The sequence below is a fragment of the Oryza glaberrima genome, chromosome 10 (genome assembly GCF_000147395.1).
Source record: "Oryza glaberrima chromosome 10, OglaRS2, whole genome shotgun sequence".
NCBI classification, from domain to species: Eukaryota; Viridiplantae; Streptophyta; class Magnoliopsida; order Poales; family Poaceae; genus Oryza; species Oryza glaberrima.
Window position 1 is genome coordinate 5,546,902 of NC_068335.1, and position 18,486 is coordinate 5,565,387.

The following is an 18,486-nucleotide window of genomic DNA, read 5'->3' on the forward strand; positions in this document are numbered from 1 at the left end:
CCCGTCCTGAGCTGTCGCCATCAGCGGCCCACCTCGACTGACCCGTAGCATATATGCCTAGATAATGATACTTAATAATCTAGACACCACGTCTATATTATTAAATACTACTCCACATCCCTCGAGAGGACATAGAGCAACCGAGTAATCGGACATTAAACCCACACCACTGCACTTCTCTGGTAGGCTAACTGTACACGACTGTACCGATACAGATGCGAAGTAAAGACGATACTTAGGTATACTAAAGTATCGAAAGTATATAAAGAGTAGTACTTCATTAATTCTGAAAGTCTTATAAAAGAAAGAAGGAAAACTACTAAAACCATATCGAAATTCCTCTGAATACTACGAGGACTCCGAGAGCTATTCTATTCTACTCCACTTAGCACTATGATACTAAACTAAAGTGTAGAAGAGATATCTCGAGCTTGCTTGGGTGTATGAAGGAGTGGAGGAGGTGAGAGCCCTTTATAGCATGAACAACGACGGTTTATGGCGGTTGGAAAGGTCGGTAATACCCTCCAACCGCCATTGGGAGTGAATTCCCACCGTCTGATCAAAGGCCTGGATCAACGGCGCTAGGACAGGTTCGGCCGAACCCTGGGCTAGGCCAACCAGCCTAGTACTCAGCAGGCCGTCTCCTCTTCTGCTTCTAGACTCAGATCAGTGAATTATGGGCCCATTTGATCATGTAAATTCTGAGTTTCTTGCCCATTTCTCCACAAGTCTGATTCTCGACAGTGTCTAATTGATTTTTCGGGTGTTTTGCTGTCGGTTCTCCTCCATATTGTATCTCTTTATCTATAGACAGATAGAATCCAAGTACAAGTAGAAATAGATTATTCTAAAACAAATATGCATTGCAAGCATAGCAATGCATAGCTAATTCTCCTTTATTGTAGTTATATTGACGGTCGAAATTGGTCTATAACGACCATCATCAGCGGTCAGACCAGAGTTCATTGAGGTTTGATTGTTTCTTTTTGTTCCATAGATGGACTTGGTTTGTGGTGTTTTTCCACTCAATCCCCTCTGATAGGCATGGTTATTGTGTTACAATCCTACTGTCAAGTGTTATTCCTCACACATAATATTTATTCTGAATCATTCATAATTCATCACGATTGACAATTTACACTTTGCGATACATTCCTTGTTTCCTATGTAATGCCCAGTCCTATCACTAAAATGTGGAGTTCTTATTGGCAAGCACTCTTTGATTAGAATCAACGCATAATCGCAATGATATATAACCATTTTATTCAACAACACAGAAAACATGGGTTGAATGGACAAAGGATACTTTTCTACTATATGCGATGTATTGACACAGCTCACGCATCAGGGTGTTTTATTTGTGATCTCTTCATGCCTTGAAGACATTCTGCTATTTCTGTCATCTCTGGCCTTTTGTCCACTTCGAGTTTTAGACATTGAACGATGACCCTGACAAGTTTGTGAAGTAATTCCGTATCCCTTTCCACTGCAATGTCCTTGTCAAGTAATTGAATTATTGCTGCTTCCCCATCTGAATATGTATCAAGAAACATTTTAACGAGCCTGCTGTTTTCACCGGTAGCTGCCTTTCGTCTTGTTAGGAGTTCCAAGAGCATAACACCAAAACTGTATACATCACTCTACTTTGTTAACAGGCCTGACTGAAGAAATATTGGGTCCATATAGCATATGTCTCCTGCGACACGTGTAGTGTGTGTTTTATCTATTGCAATCAGCCTTGAGATTCCAAAGTCAGAAATTTTTGGATCAAAGTTGGAATCCAAAAGAATATTACCAGGTTTGATATCACCGTGCAAAATAGTGGAAGAAGTCTTCGAGTGCATATAAGCTAACCCTTCTGCTGCTCCTGCGGCATGTTTAAACGTTTGTCTAAATTAAGACTCATTTTATTGCTTCCATGTAAAATGTCGTGAAGGCTTCCCTGTGGAACAAATTCGTAGACCAACAGTGGAACATCAACCTCTAGACAACAACCAATGAGCTCGACAATGTTCTTGTGGATGACTAGTGACTGGATTATGATTTCATTTGCAAACTGCTGTTCCTGAAATTTGTCCACACTGATGGATTTCTTTATTGCAACAACTTGATTATCAAGCAGACCCTTGTAAACCTCTCCAAATCCACCTTTTCCAATTACATTACACTTCTGTATTATTGGCTTAAGCTCCTCTTTTTTGAATAACTTAATATTATTAACATGTTCAAGTATCGGACCACCATTTTTTAGGAAAAACTCTCGGGTCTTTCTTTTCTCTGCCAGTAGAAGATTGAACAAGACTATAATAACAGTGATGGACGCCAGCCCAACTACGTACACCTGAAATATATGTTACCAGATCTGGACTTATTATTATACGGACTAGGAAAATATATGAATAAAGTATTTTAGTAATCTAAATTTAATGCTCAGCATATATTTGGGAAGTAGTATAGAAAATTACAAGAGTACTTTATTTGAATAATAAGTGTTGCACTGGTACTATTGAATTTTAGTTGTTGGTCGCGTATGTCATTACGGGCACCTAGATAATAAAGTGAACACATTAGAGCAATAGGATTATGGAACTAAAATACTCCCTCCATTTCATATCATAAGTCACTTTGAATTATTTCATAATAAAACTTTTTATAGTTTGATCAAATTTATAGAAAATAATATACCAATATTTTCAACATCCTAGCTAAACTTTTATATAAACTTGATCAAATCTAAAAAAAAATAATTAAGAAAAGAGTCAAATTATACGACTTATAATAAGAGACGGAGGTAGTATCATTTTGTCATATGCTTCTACGTAATATTTTAGTAAATTTTAGAAAACTACGGGTACTTAGTAACAACAATAATAATTTTATGAAAACTTAATTACTAAATCTACGAAGCATCAGAATTCTTGTATGGCAAAATTAAAACAAGCTGCTTACCGACTGTAGTGACAACTGCCAGGAGGGGAAACACCTGTGTGCATGTTCCAATTTTTGCATCACCTTTTGTGCCAAATTTGCAGTGACAATCGTAGCCCCCTATCTTATTCTTGCATTTCCCATGGCAAGGATATATATCTTGTAACTCTGGTTGTTTATCTCGAAGAACACATTCGTCGATATCTGTATGTACACTAATTAATTAATGGCACAGCAGAGAGAAAACTCACCTGATAGTGAACTGGTCCAAAATTCGAATTAGATTAATTCAAATTAGATCTAATCTAATTCGAATTTTGAACCAGTTTTTCAAGTAGCTGTCATTGAGTTTTGAATATAAGGTCGACCATTTATCTTATTCACCAAAATTAATTATGTAATTATAATTTATTTTGTTATAATTTACTTTATCACTAAAGGCAGTTTAAGCATAACTTACAAGAAACCATCCAAATAATGCCCTAAATATTGATTGAAAGTATATAATAGCACCTAAACTTTAAAAACAGACATTCAACTTCCGAACTTTACAATACAATTTATATAACCCCAATGGTGGTTTTGTTAAGTAGTTTCATATCTTGTTTGTATATACGTAGAATGAGTTTGACTAAGTGACATATGCATTGTACATATGTGTTAAAATCATCACCCAAATATTTCTTTTTAACCCCTTTTGCTCGCATTAACAAATGAATATCAACATAATATTACCATGCATGACATCATTCCAGAGTATAAATTAAGAACTGACAATATATAAATATGCTTTATTAGTTATTGAAAACCACTCATTTAAGCTTCCACATATGCCACACCATCGCCTAATGCCACCTTTGAGGTTAATATAGAAGGTATTCTAAAAAGTTCCAAATACACCCCCTAAACTTTAGATGGAAGTCCATTTGGCACTATAAATATATTAAACCGAACATCCAACTCCAGAATTTTACAATACCATTCATATTACTCCTTAAGGTGGTTTTATATAGTGGTTTTGCTGTAACACCCCAAGTAACCACGTACCTAGAATGCCACACCAAAATACACTCAAAAACTAAGTCCTAAAATTATTAGAAATTTCGGTAGAGTCTCCCCTAAAAATACGGACATCACGACAGACAGTTATAAGAAAGGTCAATACCGATATAAACCACACAATCCAAACCATCCTAGCTCCACAAATCCCACGTGAAAAATAAGGATCAGAACCTTAAATGACCTTTACAAGTTCTATGCAAAACTTATGCTGAGCAAAAATTATAGTCTAAAACTAATTTCAATTGTGTGCAATAATAATGTGTAGTCCAAGGGTGCTACTCCCGCCCCATGCCGATCGATGTCATTAGGTACCTAAAAACCAAATTAAACACAAGAGTGAGTAAAGAATACTCAGCAAGTACAATCTTGAACTAGTAAAACATACGCATGATTTATGCATTAAGAAACCAACATGAAGGGTTGGATTTACTTTATTTTTAAACCAAAGAAGTCAAAAGATAGTAGTTCCCTCCCGGGCAGGTGTGAATATCCTCTTAGCATTACCAGTAAGCCGAGCAAGTGTGATCAGCGCTTCTCAAGGATCATGAATAAAGATCCAAATTGTACTCCCATGGCTACGCATGGTTCTTGAATAATGTAAACAGAACATCCGGAATAATGAAATATGAATAACGTCATGAATTTGAATATGGGTCGAAACACGAATAAGTAGCATAACGTCATAGCCATACAATCAGTAATAACAAGCAATTGAATAATAATTATGCAAGTAAAGCCAAACAAAACAACTCAGTTTTGTCCATCACATAAGTCCGTCTTGTACTTGCCTTAACTCATTCGATACTCCGACTCAACTCCTCCAACGTTGGAACCCTCCACACCTGTGGAGCTAAACTACGCATAAACCACTATATTCAACTAACGATGGTTACAAGGGATATTTACTAAAATCGAAACCTAGAACATATAAACCTTTTACCGATTTGTATTAAATAACCTATAGCTGTTCCATTACTGTTTTATGAGTAACTCACAAACCGTCTAACGGAAACTAGCAAATAATACAACTTTGGACATCTAGACAAAATTGTCTACAACTTTCATGTTGAGCACAAAATCAGATTATGCCTCTGAAAATCCCAGATTAAGGAAAAACGAACTGCTGTCCTGATTTCCGGACCCGGTCAGCAGTACTGTTTTTGCTGTTTCTCCTAAACCGTTTATCGGAATCGAGTGAAACTAGCACCGTTGGAAAGATATTGACAATGACTACAAACTTTATTTAGGACAACTAACCTGATTCCTGATGGTTTAATACAAGATTTGAAAATACGGTTTCAGCCTAGCGTTCGATATAAAATAAATTCGAAAAAACCGGAAACAGATCGTCTTAAATATAAATTAGAAACAACTATAGACTAAAACGGATTACCTAGCAGTACCAATGTATAAGAAAAACAAGGAATTTGGAAATATTCACCAAATTCCCCAAATTTCCCTTCTATCAAATTTCCCCTTCTTTCCTTCCTTCCTGTTCTTCTCTGCCTTCTCTCCCTCCTTCCTGTTCGTTGCAGGCCAACAGCAGCAGCAGCAGAAACGAATATCGGCAGCAACAGCAAGCCGTGCACCACCAGCAAGGAAGAGATCAGATCGGCAACAGCAGGGTTCGGCAGCAGCAGGGAAATTAACAGAAGCAACAGTAGCTCACCAACGACCAGCTATGGACGACGACGGCTGTGGCGACCGGCAACGGCTGCACTAGCGGCGGCGCCGGCGAAGAGAGGAACAGCAGCGGCGGCGGCAGAGCGCAGGAGGTGCGGCGGCTAGGGCTACAGGAGAATCGCTCTTGTTTCTTTTTTTTTTCGTTTGTTTTTTTTGGTTGGTTATATAAAGAGACTAAATAAGATCTAACGGCTCACATCTATTCAATCCTCGGGATTTCGTTCGGACTCCGATTACTATAAATTAGTCTATTTTGCACTAGTCGGCGAGCTCTATGCATCCACGGTTCCCGATCGCCTATACGAACAATGGTTTAAAAGTTGAACTTTTGCGCGTTTGCTCTAATATTCCGCGAGATATATTAATTTAAAACTCGGGGTATTACATTCTTCCCCCCTTCGATCGAATTTGCCCTCGAATTCGCCCAATCATACTCTAGAACACGGGATATTACATTTGCATACTTGGGATCTTAAACAGGCGGCTTTAAATAACTAATACAATATATTTACGTACTATCAATTATAGGGTAGCAATTGATACTATATAGTTTAGGGGACTCAATGTCTAGTTTTGAATCAAAGTTTAGGCACTTATTTGTACTTTTTCCAATGATATTCTAAAGTTTAGCACGTTAGATGTACGGTTTTAAAGTTCAGCATGCTGAATGGATTTTCACCCAAAGTTTAGGAGATATATGGACTTTTTCCTAACCTACATTTTTCGTACTTGCACAAATTGTTTTGAATAAGCTAAGAACAAACATATGAAAACAATCGATGGCATCATATATTGAAACTAGATGGAGTATTCTCTTTATATTTTATTTTAGGATGGATAGAATATTTAGGGACAACAGAAAATCCCTAGCTAGTACAAAACTCAGAAGTTACCAAATTTTATACCGTTATGTACATTTATGAAAATCTGCAAAAGTTAAATTTTAATTAAATTCAAAACTTTCGCTAACTTTCATGGAAATTAAATCAAAAACAAAAAATAATTTTTTTTAAATTCAGGTGAAAGTACATAAAGTTTATGTTACTTGAGTAATTTCACACCTTCATGCTTTGATATATCTCTAAATTTGGTGAAAGTTGATTGAAAGAAATTAGGAAAGTTTTAGTGATGAGATGGTGTATGTTACTGTCATGTGTATCGAACTTCCCCCACCTGGGTTGAAATCTTTGTTTCTAGAAATATTATAGTCCGAAATTGGAGCGAGATCAGTTGGTACCCACCATTAAGAGCCATTTACTCCTATAAAGCAAGACATGCAAGAAGCCACATCATCAAGAATTTTAAGCCATCGGATCGCATTAGTATAGAGTTATCAACCGTTGGATCAAGAAGCTAGCTACTCATCCATCTAATTTAATCATTGATTACTCATGCATTCACCTCTCTTTACCTCATAATCACGCGTGACATTGTTATCCATTCTGCACATCCAAATCCTCAAAGATAATACTAATATTTTTTTCTAAATACAACTCCAATTATTACATAAGATGTGAGCTTTGTTTTTGTTATAAACAATTGGATAACATACAATATTTAGGTATCATTAATCCAAACTCATTTTTGAAATATGCTTGAGATGAAGGAAAGAAATGCTACACTACCTAATTGTGACGATATCTAGATTGTGCATGAAAATAACTTTCATATATCATAACAATACACAATGACGTTTCAAAAAATAAAACATTAATTGTATTGTGATAACAGAAGCTATATATAAAGCCGCATTATCATATATATTTTGTATATACAAAGAGTTGCATCTAATCATTTAAAATATTGATTTTATTCGATGATAAAACTAGCAAATCCCATGACAAGGCGCGGGGTGCCAACTACGTATTAATTCATGGTGGACTCTCTATGTTTCTATGTTTGAACTGGTGATAAGGAGCACACCGTACGTTCGTATGTAAGTATACTGCCTATGTCTAGTTGATACCATCTCTCAGGTTAACTGGTCCCCTGTTTGACAAAATTGTGAATGATAAGGAATTATCTAGGCATATAAAACAATTAAATTATAGTTGACAGGAATAAGTTAGAAGTATCATGGTTGACTGTCGTGGTGTTGGAGCTGCGGATTCATGACTTCGTAGAACGGGCTCAAATGTTGGTGTCCATGATTACACACTTATATACTTTATCCATCTCATATTATCGTGGTAACCAAAACATAAAAACATAAATATCTTTTGTACCGGCTGGTAACACCAACCGAGACTAAAGATGGAGGTTCTTTAGTCCCGGTTGGTTTTTATATCGGTTCGTAACACTAATCCGGACAAAAGATATTTTTAGTACCGGTTACTGTTAGATGTCTCCAGGGTTAGCGCAAAAAAGAAAGTGTCAGGGTTATGGATACCACATATTTAATAGTAGTTGACAAAATCTCGGCAGGACCCACCACATACCATGTCTTATACGGAAACAACCTTCGGATATAGGAGGAGTTCCGCATAAGGAAGGATGACTAGAGTTCTACATGGAAACAACAAGAACTACTCGAATTGTATCCATATTGGTTTTCCTAGTTCTACTTGGACAAGGGGACATCTATGGGTATAAATACAAGACCCCCTAGGAGAAGAGGAGACATGGAACAACAAAAGCCACAACATACAAGCCAACATACGCCAAGACAAGACGCCGGATATCGACTTCAGAGATAGGCATGGCTAGTCCCCTACGGTGACTACGGATACCGTCAGGAGAGATATAGCGCTGTCTCTGATCTTGCCGGATGCGTATTCGAGGAGGAAGGCTACCCTGTTGTCGACTACGAGTCAGACCTTCAGACCGCCATATCGACAACAGTTAGATAGGCTACCCCAAATATTGTACTGGTGTGATTATGATGAATAAGAGTAACGACCGGCTTCGGCCAACAGGATGTAGGAACCTGACAATTCAGGGGCCCGAATCTCTATAAAAATCCTCGTCTCCATCTGTTTTACTACAATCTTGCATATATCCTAGTACCAACGATCCCCATACTATGCAAATACCGGAATCGCGACATCAAACGTCGACAGTGGCGCACCAGGTAGGGGACTTTTTGGTGCTTCAGGATTGTTAAATATGTGATCCGAATTTTGGGCCTACAGTATATTCGGATTAGTTATCTAATAGGACTCTACTTTATAGGATTAGTTTCCTATTAGGACTCCTAGTTTTCTCCTATATATATCCCTTGTAAACCGCACGGGGAGGGTGCGACAGCCCAATGTATCCCCTGCGTTTGTATCCAATTCCTTTATAGTGTTCATTGCCGGTCGGCGCCCGTGGTTTTTTTCCGCAAGGGTTTTCCACGTAAAATTCGTATCTCCGTTGTGCATCTATTTTCATAACAAGTGGTATCAGAGCATTGGAGATCGATCTACTAATCACACAGCCACCGGTGTGATTTTTCGGATCGGAGTATCGATATGATTGGCCTCGTCGTCGATGCCGCCGGGGAAGGAGCAGCAGCGCACGTCGCGGAGAATCGGCCGCAGTAGCAACGCGTCGTCATCGTCGCAGAAATCAATTCGGTGAGATTGAATCACTGGTGAAGCAAACCCGAAGCGGTGTCGACCAGATCGATTTAAGCAGGTACTCCAACACATCGATCTGAATCACGTCCATCAAGCAATGCAGAGAAAATCAGAAGCAGCAGCATGGTTGAAGCCATTGATCTATTCCCCACGCATCCCGAGGAAGGAAAAAAGTCCAAGCCTTCAGCAGCCAAGCCTCGGTTCTGTTCACGTGAATTTATTTCATGGTTGGAAATTGCTGCGTGCACACGCCCTTCGCACCAGGGATTCAAGCCTTGCATTGTTCTGGTTCTCTTCAGGGAATACAAATTCACGTTCAATTTGCTATGCTCACGTGCCAGTTTACCAGGAGGTTTTCTACGGAGATCAAATACTTCGTTTTATGCAACTGGAGTGTTTCGCGTTTCTGCTAGGGTTTGACAAATTGTACTAGCAGATTCAGGATTTTATTCCCAAGGTGAGTTAGAAGTTTGATCTACCGCTCCTGGATTGAGATGCAATCTCGTTATGGCAAGTGAAGATGCAAGTTGGCGCATGTATCAAGGAGGATAAGTTATGCACCTGAGATTAAAAAAAAAGGTACATTCAAGTTGTCGAGAGGGAGCCTCGCTCCTGTCTAGATCACAAGGTGATCAAATTGTCCTGCGAATTTTGCTACCATTGTACCTAACATACCAGGAGGTTATCAGGGGATCTAAGTACTTCGTTTTGTGCACAAGAATTTTTCGTGTTTCTGTTTGGATTCCAGAAATTAATGCCAGCAGATTCAGGATTTTATTCCCATGGCGAGTTTGAAGTTTGTGCATCAGTTTCACGTCTCTGCTAGGTTCCACAATATCATACTAGCAGATTCAGGATTTGTTCCCAATAGCGAGTTTGAAGAATGGTCTACCTCTTCTGGATCAAGGGTGTTATGGATTATAGTCCAAGTGACTATTTGGCACACATTGATTTTATCATCACGAGGTTCTTTGGAGATTGAAGATTTTTTATGTTACAAGAGAAATTCGTATCAAGGTGGAGATTGTTAAATATGTGATCCGAATTTTGGGCCCACAGTATATTCGGATTAGTTATCTAATAGGACTACTTTATAGGATTAGTTTCCTATTAGGACTCCTAGTTTTCTCCTATATATATCCCTTGTAAGCCGCATGAGGAGGGTGCGACAGCCCAATGTATCCCCTGTGTTTGTATCCAATTCCTCTATAGTGATCATTGCCGGTCGATGCCCGTGGTTTTTTCCCGCAAGGGTTTTCCACGTAAAATTCGTATCTCCATTGTGCATCTATTTTCATAACAAGGATTTCGACGAGATGGGTTTAAGAGATGGACTCTCCGACAACATCCGGATTTCCTCCGCCGGAATTCTAACTGGATCAAACCGGATGACCACGATGAAACGCGGTACCGATCTGCAACGGCATCAGGTTAGCTGTCCTAAATTTTTGTGAATATATTATTCTTGTTTACTACTCCTATAGATTGGTAATCATAGAGTAATCGATATGTGCCTTTCTTTGCATGTACTACGGCTGTGTTTAGTTCAGCGTAAAGTTTGGATTTTAGTTAAAATTGGAGATGATGTGACTAAAAAGTTATGTGTGTATGACAGGTTGATATAATGGAAAAGGACTGAAGTTTGGATCCAAACTTTGGATCTAAACACAGCGTACGTACCTTCTCGGCTGAGTCCTACTCAGACAATGCGCGCCTCTACAAACTCTGACTAAGCTGTGCTCCACCTTTCCCACATCCTACCTACTCGGACATGATGACGGGAGGACTGCACAGCGCACGGAGTTAGGCCCTGTTTAGATGGGACTAAAACTTTTATGTCCCTATCATATCGGATGTTTGGACACTAATTATAAATATTAAACGTAGACTATTAATAAAACCAATTCATAATCTTGGACTAATTCGCGAGACGAATCTTTTGAGCATAATTAATCCATGATTAGCCTATGTGATGCTACAGTAAACATTCTCTAATTATAAATTAATTAGGCTTAAAAAATTTGTCTCGCGAATTAGCTTTTATTTATGTAATTAGTTTTGTAAGTACTCTATATTTAATACTCTAAATTAGTGTCTAAATACAGGGACTAAAGTTAAGTCCCTGGATCCAAGCACCACCTTATGCAGAGACCTAGAGTTCGAATCGATCATGAGACCAGCAGCCGGCATAGCTACATGAATCGGATAGCACTGCTCTGGACATGCACTATGTGATTATCGTGATTCCCAAAGTACCAAAAGCAACTATCTGCTTGCTTCCAAAATTCTTCCATGAGACAGGGAGACTAAGCTAATTAGTAAGATTGATTTTTAATTAATCTACTAATTCCGTAGATATATCCGGCATATATCTACACAGGTACGCTGTAATTTATATACAATTTATCGTAACTATTTTTCCAATCTATACGATATTGTCAGATCTATAATTCATTATGTTTACCTAGAGCATATTTTTATACAATATCTATTGCGCGAGTGTCCCCGATGTTAAATCGACTACGGTCTAACGCTGGGGACTCGCTCTATTTTCTTCTGTATAAATCATGCTTGTTTACGGTCTACATAATGCCTGATATTTACATCTGCTCGTTATATCCTGATAATACTAGAAGATCCATGCAATTTTTTGAGTACAGACTCGATATTATTTGCTATATGTCTTGCCTTCTAGAAAATATTTTTCAGGAACAATTGAGCACTCGAGTAGGTTGTGGTCAAGTACACCCCATTATTGACACAAATGCAGAGTCGTCGCGCCCAACCTGCCAACGAAGACCGACGACCTATCTCATAACACCGGCCATGGCTGGACTACTCGAGAAAAGGTTGTTAACGGATAATTCCTCGCGAACGTCGTCGGCTTGATCACCCGACATGATTGCGAATGGACATCCGGATATGCTATAAGTTGGGTATGTGAGTCATGCTGGCCACATGAAATGCACATGTAATAAACCAACTCTAGCGCCCCCATTGGTGTTCGAGAGATAATTCTACTCGCTGGTTCTCGAACCAGTAAACCGTAGCAATCCCTCGCACTGCAACTTCCATTGGTATTTGAGAGATAATTCTACTCGCTAGTTCTTGAACCAGTAAACGGTAGCAATCTCTCGCACCGCAACCTCCATTTGTGTTCGAGAGATAATTCTACTCGCTGGTTCTCGAACTAGTAAACTGTAGCAATCTCTCGCACCGCAACCTCCATTGGTGTTCGAGAGAATTCTACTCGCTCGCTGGTCCTCTAACCAGTAAACCGTAGCAATCCCTCGCACCGCAACTTCCATTGGTGTTTGAGAGATAATTCTACTCGCTGGTTCTCGAACCAGTAAACTGTAGCAATCTCTCGCACCGCAACCTCTATTGGTGTTCGAGAGATAATTCTACTCGCTGGTTCTCGAACTAGTAAACTGTAGCAATCTCTCGCACCGCAACCTCCATTGGTGTTCGAGAGATAATTCTACTCGCTCGCTAGTTCTCAAACCAGTAAACCGTAGCAATCCCTCGCACCACAACTTCCATTGGTGTTCAAGAGATAATTCTACTTGCTGGTTCTTGAACCAGTAAACTGTAGCAATTTCTCGCATCACAACTTCCATTGGCGTTCAAGAGATTATTCTACTCGCTGGTTCTCGAACCAGTAAATCGTAGCAATCTCTCGCGCCTTAACTTCAGATGGTTGAGGTACGACTACGGCAATAGTGTAGCGGTCCTCGCATCACGACTTCAGATGACTTCAGATGGTTGAGGAACTGCTATGACTGGTCTTCGACTGGTAGCATAGCGGCTCTCGTACCACAACTTCAAATGGTCGAGAGACATCTACTCACTGGTTCTCAACCAGTCAATCGTAGCGATCTCTCGTACATTTACTTCTAGTGGTCGAGTTAAGGCAACACCTGGTTCTCAACCAGCGGTGTAGCGATTTTCCCACTATTTCCATTTTAAGTGGTCGAGTTACGACTACTACCTGGTTCTAGACCAGCGGTGTAGCGATTCTCCCACTATTTCCACTTCAAGTGGTCGAGTTATGACTACTACCTGGTCCTCAACCAGTGGTGTAGTGATTCTTCCACTATTTCTTCTTCAAGTGGTCGAATTACGACTACTACCTGGTCCTCGACCAGTGGTGTAGCGATTCTCCCACTACCTCTACTCCAACAAAGTTGATATCAGGTACACAATATCGCCAAGAGTTTTACCTAGAGATCCCTTACCACGACAACACCTAGAGTTGAAAACTATCCTTATGTCCCTTTACGCCGTCCTGGCAAGGCCTCCGAGAAACCTAAGGGAACTTCGGCTGGGGACGCCCATAGTGGATAAGGCCTTGTTGGATCATGTAGAGACAAACGACCATGTAAGATCTGGTCATGTAAGAGTTCTCGCCGTGCGTATTAAGCAAGCCGTGTAATCGGAAATTGAGTTTTCCAACTTCACGGCTGGGGGCTAGGATCAGTGCTTTTTCAACCAAGGCAGGTCAAGGGTCCAAGAGCCTTATCCTCCGAGAACGATTCTCCGACGACAAGGCTGGGGGCTAGGGAGAGTGTATGACTCAACAAACTGATCGAAGTCGGTAAAAGAGAAGACGCTCATATACAAAACATTAGCCTGTAAATTTAATTCATTTTCAGTTTTCCATACATATTATAACATGTCACCCTTTGAGCATTCGTTCGGGGGCTATTTCTATCTAATATTCTTTTCTGAGTATTGATTTCAGGAAAATTCTATTCGACATTGTCGAAGACTCCATGTCTTTATGGTTCTACACCAAGATCGACTAAGGCAAGTACGACAAATGTTAACAAGGCTCCGTCATAGACTCTGCGCTTTCTCGATCACTCGAGAACGGTTGGTGGATCTCGACAAGGAATACGGAATGAAGAGATGGTGTACCCGTTGAGATAAATTTTCTTGACTTCAATCCAAATTCTCGATTACAGCAAGACGGAAGACTTAGTCGTATGCTCTGTACTTTCTTGGTTGACGTCGGAGATTGACTCAGACAAATCCTATAGGTGCCCGCACGAGGCTGATAAGGGAAGTCTAACGTTATCCCTGAACTCACCGAGAACCTGTATAAAAATCCTCGTCTTCATCTGTTTTACTACAATCTCACATATATCCTAGTACCAACGATCCCCATACTATGCAAATACCGGAATCGTGACATCAAACGTCGACAGAAAGCATATCTATCCAAGTTAGATGTGAGAAATTAATGAGGTGAGAGATCTTGATTTCCAATCCCACATCCCACAGATTTTTTTTTACTTCGTTTGCATCTTTAGTATTAGTTATTTCAACCGGTACTAAAGATCTTGAGCTTTAATCTCGATTTTAACCGGTACTAGATTTGCTACAACCGGTACTAAAATGGGTTCGTAACCGGTGTTAAAAATCAGTTCTCCACTAATGTAAGTTAATCTAGTAAGAGATATAATATATCAGCACTGTGAATTATGTTATAATCTCTTTAGATAAGATCGTAGTACTGATATGTTACATATATCCGTACTAGATTAATTTAATACGGGACCAAGCGAGTACTAGATCGAGGTGCATCTCAGACGGAACGAGGTACTAGACGCTACCGTTCTATACAAAGAGGTACCGAATTTTTTTAGCGTAAATTTTTTACCAAATTGAAGAAAAGATATCCTGCTATAATTCCTTTCAATAACAGTTTCCCGCCACATTCTTTTCAATAACATGTTCGTACCTTGGCATCCATCAGGGAGGTAAGGGTTGCCGTCGAAACCATCCTTGCACTTGCAGAGGTATCCCGGGCCATAGGTGGCATTGACACAACGGCTGTTGCCGCTGCGGCAAGCCGTCGGCAACGTCTTCCCATCCGCCGGACACGAATCATTCCTGATGGCGAAGTCGAGCACGATGGGGACGCCGCGTGGAAACTTGTGGTAATCGCGTTGGCCGTAGATGTCCTGCAACGAGAAGTTGTACCACGACCTGTCCACGGCCATGGCGTAGGTGCACGGGAACGTCTCCCACATGGTGTTCCTCTGCCGCCTCACGCCGACGCCGAGTTCGCTGAGCCCCGGCGGGAAGTCGGCCTCGCAGCAGCCGAGCCCCGAGCACGAGCCGTTCCGCGCCGCCGACGGCGAGTCGAAGAGCGAGGTGCACGACGCGGAGTAGTTGTTGCTGGTCAGGCCGCCCTCGACACGCGCCTGCAGGGGCGGAGCCCAATGGGCCAGGGGGGGTGTCCAGGAACCCGGCCCAAAATTCTAAATAGCTTATTACCCTCATATTTTCACCATATAGACACCCCCAAGCCCAAACCAAGGAACCCCCTTCCTTCAAAGGCCCAAAACTCTGGCCCAAAATTATAACTCTACAAGGCCCAACTGAGAGGAGGATACGAGAAGTCACACGTAACCTGCGCGGCGACGGGAATCAAGGCGACAGGGCGGCACCGTTTCGAGTTCGACGTTTCCTCTTCCAAAAATCAAAAATCGCTATTGTTTCTCACCTCTCGTTCTATCGCTGTGACGCCGTCTGCCCGTCTTCCCGTTCTGCCCAGCCCACTGCGGCACAGCATTGCGCCAATCCGGCCGTGCCGGACACTGGCGGCCGGCCGGCGGCCAGCTGCCTAGCCTGAGCCCTGCCCGGCTGGTGGCTGCCTTGCCCTTGCAGCCTTGGCACCTTGCTGTTGCCGACCAGCCCAAGCAGTGAGTGAAGCAGAAGCAGCCCAACTCCAAGTCTCCAACGCCGGCCGGCCGGTAAGTCTTGCGTGGTTGCACCCTGCTGCTCCCTTCTTTTAATTTTGCAAGTCTACCAATGATTAGGTTATTGTTTGTTGTTTGCTTCTATGGAGAAATTTCTTAAAAGAAAAGCACTGGATGATACCAACAATGTAGGGAGTTCATCCCTTCGACTAGATGATGCCAAGAGACGATCGAATATGATCCAGGCTTACGGAAAGAAATTGATGATTATCATCCCAACCAAAAAGACAAGGTAAGAAGAAAGTACTTAGAGAATGGACCTTGCCAACCACATGATCTTGTAAAATTCAATCCGGCATGGTTTTATGGTACGCATTTTTTTAATTTTTCCATGCACTTTCTTATTGTATATTGCCTTCAATTAGAGAGATGATGCTTATATGTATTGTGTATGCAACTATTTAGTATAATATCGTTCTAGAACTATGCATGTTAGTATTACTTAAAGAAAGTTAGAGCAAGGTCAATAGTGCCGCCCGCTAATGGCTGCAAAAATGATCACATCAGCCTTACATGGACTATTATCTAATTTTTTAATCTTTAGCTAGCTTTCCTATCTAATTTTTTAATCTTGTTGCTGTTGTTTCGTCCCGCCATTTCTGCATCACGCCAGCTCGCGTGGACCCCACAATTGCATGCCCCAGCCAGAGCTAGCCTAGTGTTGCTTGCTCTTAGGAACCCCCTTCATATTTCTCTAGCTCCACCCCTGCGCGCCTGGACGCTCTGGCCAACGCCGACCAGCGCGTTCCGCGTCGACGAGAAGAGGAACGTGTCGGTGAAGTTGACGGTCATGACGAAGATGCTGAGCGCGTGGTAGGTGTCGTTGGCGCTGCAGTCGGAGCTCACCGGCATGGACACCCGGGCCTCGCCGCCCGCGACGTCGATGTCGACGAGGTCGACCGTCGACCACGTCTTGTTCGTCACGATGCCCACCGCCGGGTCGTCGCTGTTGCCGAGGTAGTAGCCGGTCATGTTGTACACCTGCGGCACGCCGAGGGTGGCCTGGAACGCGGTGCGCTCGTCGCAGATGACGGAGAAGCTGCCGTCGAAGTAGCAGCCTTCCTTGACGCCGAATGGGTAGGGGATGCTGATGTTGCCGCACCTGTCTGGGCATCCAGGGAGAGTGATCGGCCGCTGTTGGTTGGCGCCGACGGCGGCCATGGTCAGAATGGCAACGGCGGCTAGCCGGAGTAGCATTGGCAGCAAATGACTTTTGGGTCTAGCAGACATGCTTCTGCATTGCCAAAAATCGCATTGTCCTAGGATATCTGGAGTTTCTTATGTATAACTGAAAAAAGGTTCCTCCAAGACAGATTGGAGAACATGCGCTTGTTTACCAATGGAGTGAAAGTATGAAACCATAACTTTAAGACAAAAAAAAAATTAAGGGTACATCAGGGACGTGGCAAGAACTCAACGAATTAAAAAAATTGAACACATAACACTGACAACCTTTTTATATCGAAAGATTCCACTACATATAAGATTAGTGAGAACGATTGATAAACACTACCCCTCCCAGGAACGGCGCCATCAGTGCAATTGTTAAATCAGCACTGTTTTGTGATAGGCAGTCAAGCACAGCCTCGTGGAAGGGCTACATGATAGGCCAGGGAACTGGCACTGTAAGCCATTTAATTTCTTCCCAAAAAATAATATAACCATTTATAGATTTCATGCATCCACAGACATTGAAGTCAGCCTTACAGGGAGATCCAATATTACAATAATCAATACAGATCATACATCAATAATCTTACATACACATATTTATACTCAATAATCTAGAATATTAATGGTTCGAACATATATTCTTATTTCATCATAGTATAATCTCATTAGTAAAGGGTAAATTATAATGAATACAATGATATAATTGAATCGCAGATTAAATAAGTAATTTAAGAGAAAAAAATATAACGTCCATGATAACATTCATGCAAACGAGTAATGCATATAGAAGAAGGGCAAATTTTGCTACAGGACACTCAAAATTTGTGTAATTTGCTGATAGACATCGAAAAAAGTGTCATGGCTGAAAGACATTCTAAAAAACTGGTAATTTGCTAGAGGATACTTTTGGCTCAATTGAAGAGATAGATTCCTAAAAAAGACGAGAATGCCCCTTTGGCCACATGCTTCAAACATGGTGTTAGAGTAAAAATTTGAAAATTATGCAACCCTACATTTGCCATAGCCCAAAGTGCATCACTAGCATACACCATATTTCATTTTCACTCTAGTCTCGGCCCAAAAAGCTTTTGACCCTAGGGTCATTATTGTCTTTTTAAAAAATTTCTCTCTCCGATTGAGTCGGAAGTGTCCTCTAGCAAATTACTATTTTTTTTAGAGTATCTTTCAGCCGCAACACGTTTTCACGATATCTACCAGCAAATTACACAAATTTTGGCTGACATGTAGCAAATTTTGCCAAGAAGAAAAAAACAGAGAGCGGAGGATGCGAGAGGAGAGGGTGCCTAACC

General features: G+C 41.0%; 1 pseudogene; it reads right to left on the reverse strand.

The window, feature by feature from the left end:
• Positions 1-1,128: 1,128 nt before the first annotated feature.
• LOC127752711 (wall-associated receptor kinase 1-like) lies at positions 1,129-15,816 on the reverse strand (annotated as a pseudogene).
• Positions 15,817-18,486: the final 2,670 nt, after the last annotated feature.